The sequence below is a fragment of the Myotis myotis genome, unplaced genomic scaffold (genome assembly GCF_014108235.1).
Source record: "Myotis myotis isolate mMyoMyo1 unplaced genomic scaffold, mMyoMyo1.p scaffold_m19_p_9, whole genome shotgun sequence".
Classification (NCBI taxonomy): domain Eukaryota; kingdom Metazoa; phylum Chordata; class Mammalia; order Chiroptera; family Vespertilionidae; genus Myotis; species Myotis myotis.
The window spans coordinates 65243029-65251091 of NW_023416401.1; the positions used below are offsets into that span (position 1 = coordinate 65243029).

The 8063-nt window shown below is 51.8% G+C and overlaps 1 protein-coding gene across 4 annotated transcripts in view; it reads right to left on the reverse strand.

Moving 5' to 3' along the window:
• SLC23A2 (solute carrier family 23 member 2) overlaps positions 1-7780 on the reverse strand; it is a 128351-nt gene extending 120571 nt beyond the window's left edge. For 2 of the 4 annotated variants that reach the window (XM_036321638.1, XM_036321634.1), the window contains exon 1: positions 6936-7053. The gene's annotated coding sequence lies outside the window, so the exon portion shown is untranslated. Of the gene's footprint in view, positions 1-6935; positions 7054-7302 lie in introns of those variants that run through there. The other 2 variants (XM_036321636.1, XM_036321635.1) reach the window with 2 other exon arrangements.
• Between the last annotated feature and the right edge of the window lie 283 nt (positions 7781-8063).

Below are 8063 nucleotides of genomic sequence, written 5' to 3' on the forward strand. Positions count from 1 at the left end.
CACTTGCAGCACTATAACCTTGGGCAAGGGGTTGTTCTCCCACCTAATTTCAGCACCCTCAGCTGTCAAATGGTAACAGTAATAACTGCTCTGATTAAACAACTTCAGGGACACAGCACGTGCCAGCAAAGCACCCGGCACCCACCTGATTAATGCTAGCTTCTCTGCCCTCTTGTATGCCAATAGGAATTTAAAAACCCAGACAAGACCTGGGAATAGCATTCTATCATTGAGGGCGCCATGGATTACTGGAGCATTAAGAGCAGAATTCAAGACCCAGGAGTTAACTTAGAGAAGTTAACCAAGCTCTGTTCCTTCCCTGATAAAATGCAGACCAGAACCACCTTGCCTGCCAACTGTTAGGACAAAAACAATGCTGACCTCAGGTGCCCAGAACATAGCTGATACCCACTGGCACCATCCTTACTGCACTGGCCCTATCATATAGGATTGTCTAGTCTTTCTTAGGTCCCCTCTCTTGCTTGACGAGGCTCCTAGGGAGGAAAAGTACATCTTTTAAACTGCTCTCATATTCAACTTAGAAGATGTGGAGATTCAACTCTGTGAGATTCACATACATATGAAAGAGGTGGCCTTCTAGTTGGATGAGCCTCTACTAGGCGCTTGTTGAGATGCCCCAGGACAACTGAAACATGAAAGCCTGCGGGATCAGCTGCTTCGGGAGACACTATGGAAAGAGACCATGAATGAAGAAGGTTTTCCTGATCACCCATCAGAGAAAGCTATGGTTTGGGGCAGCCAGGCAATCGGAGGTTCTTCCCTACTAAAGGAGGAAACTGAAGAACTCATTGAGACTGCAGAGAAGAAACAATGAATAAGGAAAATTTTGAGTCAAAATGATGGCAAATAGGAAGAGACGGTGAGCTACACCGCCTCTGAAATGTTCATGGCAGTGAGAACACTTGGTTTAAGTCCTAATTAGGATCCTCTGAAATTATACAGTTTACTACTGCATTCATTACACCTGAATACTTAGGTATTTCTTTATAAAGTATATTTGCAAATCATGTCTACCACACTTCCTGGGATTTAGGCACTTGTCAAGGGTCATTTTTGATAAATCCAGATTTTTGCTTTTTCTGCCATCTTTTGATTCTAAGCCTACATAACATGTAACACCACTAAATAGTACAAGAAATGGTTAATGAGTAAATGAGTAGAAAGAACTCTCCGTGGAGTAAATTTTTATAGAGGGACTTAGAGGCCACACTTTAAACCTAAAGTCAAGGAATTACCTAAGGTCAGGAGCAAAAATTAAGACAAAATGCAGTAAGACCTTCCCAAGAAGACTTACATTTCCATGGAAAAGGACCTCCCCAACACATCTGCCCCTCTTTTACCACTTGAATTTGGGTATGACAGATTGGCATGACAACTTACATGCCCTAAAACTGCTCCACGGCCCTGGCCAGGAAGCTCAGTTAGTCAGAGCGTTGTCCCAATATATCACAGTTATGGGTTCAATCCCCAGTCAGGACACATACAAGAATCAACCAATGAATGCCTAAGTGGGTGGAAGAGCAAATTGGTGTCTCTCTCTCCCTTTCTCCTTTCCTCCCTCCCTCCCTCCCTCTCTGAAATAAATAATAAATAAATAAATAAATCTGCTCCATGAGCATCTGAGTGCTAGGTGCTCAGGTAAGAAACTCTGGTATTGCCCTCAACTCTCTTTCTCACTCCCTACATCTGGTCCATCAGCAATCTCCTCAGACCCACCTCAGAAGCAGATTACTTCTCACTACCTTCCATCCCCAATCCCCAACCTTCCAGATCTGACTCACCAACCTCAGCCCTGCAGTAGCTGTGTTGCAGGCAATTAGACATGAGCAGATAAGGAAGGCAGGGTGGAAAGCCCAAGGTGCCTAGAAATCAATTGTACAACTGTACGGGAGGCCCCAACCCCCACCCTGTCCTCCCTAGAGATAATATCTATGCATCTGTTGCATTTCAGCTCCAAGACCAGATAAGCAACAAAAGCAGTCAGGGCTGACATCAGGACCAGATGCACTGAATAATGACTCCCCTGGCACCAACCAATCAATCCATGGAGATGACAACCCAGAAAGGACACACCTGGAAAACTGCTGAATGTTCTACTGAGATCTTCCCCTGGCACCGCCTCTAAAATCTCCACCCCTATAAGCCTTAGGTAGGAAGACCTAGAGCAGCGGTTCTCAACCTGTGGGTCGCGACCCCTTCGGGGGGTCGAACGACCCTTTCACAGGGGTCGCCTAAGACCATCAGAAAGCACATATATAATTACATATTGTTTTTGTGATTAATCACTATGCTTTAATTATGTTCAATTTGTAACAATGAAATGGGGGGTCACCACAACATGAGGAACTGTATTAAAGGGTCACGGCATTAGGAAGGTTGAGAACCACTGCCCTAGAGGGCTCTCCCTCACAGACGCATGCTCCTGCCTTTTCCTTCCCTCTCCCTACCTCAGGCAAGCCACCATTAGCTTCCTCACTCCCAAGCTCTAAGGGCGCTTCCTTTACCTCAATCACTCAGTTCCTAAGCCCATTTCTTTTAGCAATTACTTCTTCTACCTCAGATTTACCAAATAAATGTTCTCTTACAGTTTGGGTCCTGGCTCTGAATTCTTTCCTAGCCAGAATTCAAGTACCGAGGTTGCTGAACCCAGGTTTGGTCTGACCCCATGGGTCAGACACCTGGTGCCACTCACCTCCCAGAACAGCCCTCCTGGTCTTCAGTCTGTTCTTACACAGCAACCATCAGCATGTCCTGTTAAAAGCTAAGTCAGTGCACATCGCTCCTCTACTCAAAACTCTCCAACGGCCCCCGCTTCCCTTTCAAACAAAGTAAAATCCACAGGCCTTTGCATGTTCCACGTGGCCTTACATGATCCCACTCCCATTGTCTCTCTGACCTCAAAACTAAATACCGTCTTCCTCCTGCCTCAGGGCCTTTGTAGTTGCTGTCTTCCTCACTGGATATGCTCTTCCTCCAACGATGACACACTTCCTCCACATTTTCACTCAAGGATGACTCAGGCCTTCCCGGTCTACCCTTCCTAAAAGTTCAGCTCCCACCCCAATACTACTCAATACCCCCAATCCTGACAGATTCTATTTCAGAGCACATAGTCTCACTGTCTTCCTCCCCACCAGTGTGTGCGCTCCATGTGGGCAGGGCATCTCCATGCAGCATCCAGAGTACCCAAAACACCGCCAGTCACACAGCAGTCTCTCAATAAATGCATTAAATGTGTGAAAGGCCTATGAAAAGTATAAGCTGCAAGCAGACCTCAATTATTGGAGAGCCAACAATCTAGAACAGGGGTGGGCAAACTTTTTGACTCGAGGGCCACAATGGGTTCTTAAACTGGGCCGGAGGCCGGAACAAAAGCATGGATGGAGTGTTTGTGTGAACTAATATAAATTCAAAGTAAATATCATTACATAAAAGGGTACGGTCTTTTTTTTTTTTTTAGTTTTTTGCCGTAGTTTGCCCACGGCTGATCTAGAACCTGTGATAAATAACAGGCTACTAATAGCAAAGCCAGGGAGAAAATGAAGTGCCATACGCACACAAAAGGCTTGTAGAAAACCCGTGGCAGTAATGCACAGCTTAACCTGGAGCAGCAATGTTCCCTAGCAAAAGGATAAAAGAAAGCCCAGACACGGGGGCCCTCTGAGGAGAGAGAATAACTGGAAGAACAGCAGGGTGTGAAAATGAATTAATGAGGTTATCCGGCTTTGAGATTAGTGTGTTGGGAGCTTTATAAGCAAGGCCTGGAAACAGGTCATGGAAGAACTGTAAAATGTTTAAATTTTTAAAGCCTAAGAGAAATTTTTTTAAAAAATACGTTTTTAAAAAGCACTATATAACTGCAAATTATAACTGCTGATTTTTAATTCCCTTAAGCAAAATGGGAAAATTCCTTAAGGTACCAGTGGTGCCAGAAATCAGTCCCTAAATGGATCTCAGGTTTGTCTTTAGAGATCCTGAAGTTGACAATAGCCAACTCAGGATTTCCAAAATCCAACAAACTAGAGTCTAGTTACTAGACCTTAGGTTCCTTGAGGGCAAAAGATTGAATGTTATCAACAATGATTTGATCAACAGCACCTGGCACCAAATTAGCGTTATGGATTGATGGGGCTTACTCCTTACACATGAGCTCACTCCTGGGCCATCTAATTCATTTCTGCAATGCTGAGACCGGCTAGTAAGCCAGGACAAGTGGGAACAGGGAAACTGAGATTGATAGTTAAATGGCCAAGCAGTTTACAGCCATCTAGTAAATCGCAAAATCCTTTCTTCTATAACCAAGGACACTTAAGAGTAAAAGGTTTACACCTCTCCACAACCAGAGAGTAAATAGCTTTAAATCACCCTATTCAGGAGACAGATGAGCAGAAATCGAAGGACAGGTGAAGTTAAGGGAATAAATCTCATTTTGCCACATCAGCATACAACTGATGAATATTCTATTTAGATCCTCCCCTAAATGCCCAGTCTTTAAAAACCCTCAAAATGGCCCAGCCAGTGTGGTGCACTAGTTGAGCATCTACCTATGAACCTGGAAGTCATAGTTCGATTCCCAGTCTGGGCACATGCCCGGATTGCTGGCTCAATCTCCAGTGTGGGGCACGCAGAAGGTAGCCAATCAATGATTCTCTCATCATTGATGTTTCTATCTCTCTCCCTCTTCCTTCTCTGAAATCAATAAAAAAATATATTTAAAACAAAAACCTCAAAAGGAAGATCCCAAGGGAAGGTCCTAAGGCTCGCACTTCCTCCCAGGAGCATGCAGGAGCCTTTCTCTTCCCCCCACAGGCATGCATCTCCCAAACTCTAAGGGACCCCATTGAGGCTTGCAACCAGGGAGCAATAGGCAGCAGCAGCTAACCCCCTGTCCCCAAGGCCCCCGTTTTTCTGACTTCTTAGCCAAAGTAGGCCAGCTTAGGCTCATTTCCCTGCCTAGTCTCTCTCTCCTGTTGCTCCTTCTGTCCTAGGCCCTTCCTTGTGTCACTGTCCCCAGCTTTAATAAACGTCCTCTAAAAATCACCTGGAGTTGTGTTGTGAAATCTTTCCTGCACAAAGTCAAGAAACCACATGCTACCGCCCTAGGCAGACCTGCTCAGGGCCAGGTCCCCCTCCTGATAACAATGCTAAGTCCACTAGCCTTTACTACACAAACAGCACAGGGAGGGTAGCATAAACCCTGTCAAAACCCTCTCCCGTATTCCAGCCAGGGACTTTCATGAGCATCTTTGAAACACCTTAACAGACATTAAACCTCAGCGTAATTACCTGGGTCACGGTCAGAAAACAAAACTGCCACTGAACCATCTGAAATAAAAAAGACTGTCAATATGAAAAGTTATTGAAATAGCTAGTTTAAAAAAAAAAAAATCACTCCCCATTCCAAGCAAAGAGGCCAAAAGAAAAATGCCCTGGTATTCAAAGGAAGAAGCCATTTTAGCAAAGGAAATAGGCTAAAACGCAGAGAGCTCGTGCTCAGGCCGTCAGGCGAAACAGGTGATGGACACATCCCTTTATCTAGCAGGTGTGCCATGAGGGCTTACACGGTGCATGCCCACCGCTGGCCTTTTAAAAGGTCGGTGCCCAAAAGCTATTACATTTCGGATGAGTGAAAAGAGGCCAGGAGTGATAGGTTCACAAGTGATCCTGACAGAGGCTACAATAACCCAGCACCGAATTTTTGAGCTGAAAGGCCCTTTATAAATCCCACCAGAGTCAAACACCTTCAGGGGCTATAGGAGGACAAAGTCAAGTGAGAAGGTGGAGGGCTGGCGTAGACAACAACGGGAAATGGTGAGGCCCCCTGCCTAACAGCATTCAAATGCAAAAACATAATTTAAATGCTCCAGATGCCCCAGGTTCCAGCCTGTGGCTTTAAAGAGGAAGAAGCTGGCGGAGGGAGGTCACATGGCCAACTAATGACAGCTCAAAGCCGACCGACTCGGGACTCCCCGTCCCACATCCCCGGCCTTCTCTGCACACGGATGACTCCAATGTCAGCAGGGACAGCATCTTCCCCCTCCCGGCTCCCAGAGTAAAAGTAGCAGCTACTGCTAACGCCTGGGAAATCCCTTGGGTGCCTTTCTTCCACCTGCAGTTGCCCTCATTTACCCTTTGCCCTGATCATCAAGAATTTCCCATCAGTCATGCTTCAAACCCCCAGCCTGCAGGCCCACTTCCTGACAGCTACCCATCCGAGGGGACACAGAAAGTCAAAGGGAGGAGGAAATTCTGCACCCTTGAAGTGGTCACACTTTGATGTCAGTTTCTCTTTGCAGCATGGTGGCAGCCAGGGGAACCCGCGACCCCAGGGTGGGACAGGCCAGCGGGAAGGGCCTGGGGTCGCAGCAGCTGCTTCTAAAATTACTTGGCGCAGCCTTTGTAGGAGACAAGAAAGCAAACATGGAACAGGAGGCACCCCCAGCCCCGCCGCTCGGCGCCCCTCTCGATGACCCCGATTCCCGCAGGGGCGCCGGGGGCCCGCACGCACCTCCCGCGGCGGAGCGAGGGGAAAGCGACCCCGGGACGCTCGGGCCGAGGGCCGAGGACCGAGGACCGAGGGCCGGGGAGCAGGCGGCTGCGGCGCCAGCCCAGCGCCGGGGGGAACCCCCACCGGACTCCCCGCGGCGCGGCCTGAGGCCCCGTGCGCTGCGGCTCCCGCGGTCAGCGTCCGGGGGTCCGGCCGGGCCCGGCGGGGGCCGGAGGTCGCCGGACACCCGCGGGCCCCGCGGCGACTGGCCGGGGTGGGGGCGCGCAGGCCGCGCCGCGGGGCCGGTGACAGCGCGCGGGGGCCGTGCCAGGCCGGCCTCGTGGACGCTGCGGGCACCTCGCGGCCCGGCCGGGCCCGGCAGGCGCCGCCCGCGGGCTGGGAGGGGGGCGCGGCGGCCGGCGCTCACCTGGCTGCAGCTCGCGGGGCTCCCGTCGCCGCGTGCCTCCCGCCGCAGTGCCCGCCGCTGCTGCCTCTGGTCCCCGCAGCAGCCGCTGCAAAATGGCGCCGCGGAGGGGCGGGCCGGGGGCGGGGAGCCGGGAAGTCGCCCGCCCCCGCGCCCGCCGGGGCCCACCTCCTCCCCGCCCCTGACCCCCGCCCTCCGGCGCCCCCCAGGGGAGAGGCGGCCCCCGCGCCCCGGCACCCGCCGCCGGGCATCCCCGGCCTCTCGCCCCGCCCGCCCCGCGCCGGATCCCCTGCGCCTTGCATCTCCCTCCCCGGCGTGGACGTGGCCCCCGGCCCGTCCCTCCCCGGCACACCTGCTCCCGGGGACCCACCTGGAATGCAGAGCGCGCGCCCGGAGTCTCCCCCTCCCGGCGCCCCTCTCTCGAGCGGGGTCGGCGCGCGAGGAGGCTAATCGAGCAGCCGCGGGGCATGGGGCTGAGCGGGTGGGGGGTTGTCAGGCGATGGCACCTTTTCTGCAGTCGGGCCGGCGGGTTTCTCCTTGCGGGCGGAGAGCGCCCCGTTACATCACAGGATCGTGAAGACCGGGGGGGTCTCCGGCTCCAAAGTCCTGGGGCTCGTGCTTCTGTGCGGTTCTGACTCAGCGGGTGTAGGTGCCGCCGGGGCAGCTGCGTTTCTAAAAATGCTCGGGGTGATGCCGCCGGGCGAGGGCCGCTGAGCGGAAAGGCTGCAGGGAGGTCGGCGGTCCAGCACCTCCCGCGCCTGCAGCCTCACCTGGAGCGTCTCCTTAGGGCGCAGACGGCCGGACCCCGCCGCTGGGCTGCTGCGGCCGGAAGTCTGGCGTGAGGCTCCGAAATGAGCGTTTCCGACAAGTTCGCAGGTGACGCGGCTGCTGCGGTTCTCGGGGATCGCACTTAGCGAGCCACCCTCTGAATACAGAGCGCCGCCCCCACACCCCAAAAACAATTAGCACTCTCATAGCACTTCCATCTTGAAACCACTGTGTGGTTGCTATTACAACCCAGTGATAACTGTCTGGTTCCCAGGCAACTCTTGAGAGAGCTGAAGAAGTGTGGACCGTGGCTGATATCACGTGGGGGGAGCAGATTTTATCATCGGAGTTTTCTACCAGTTT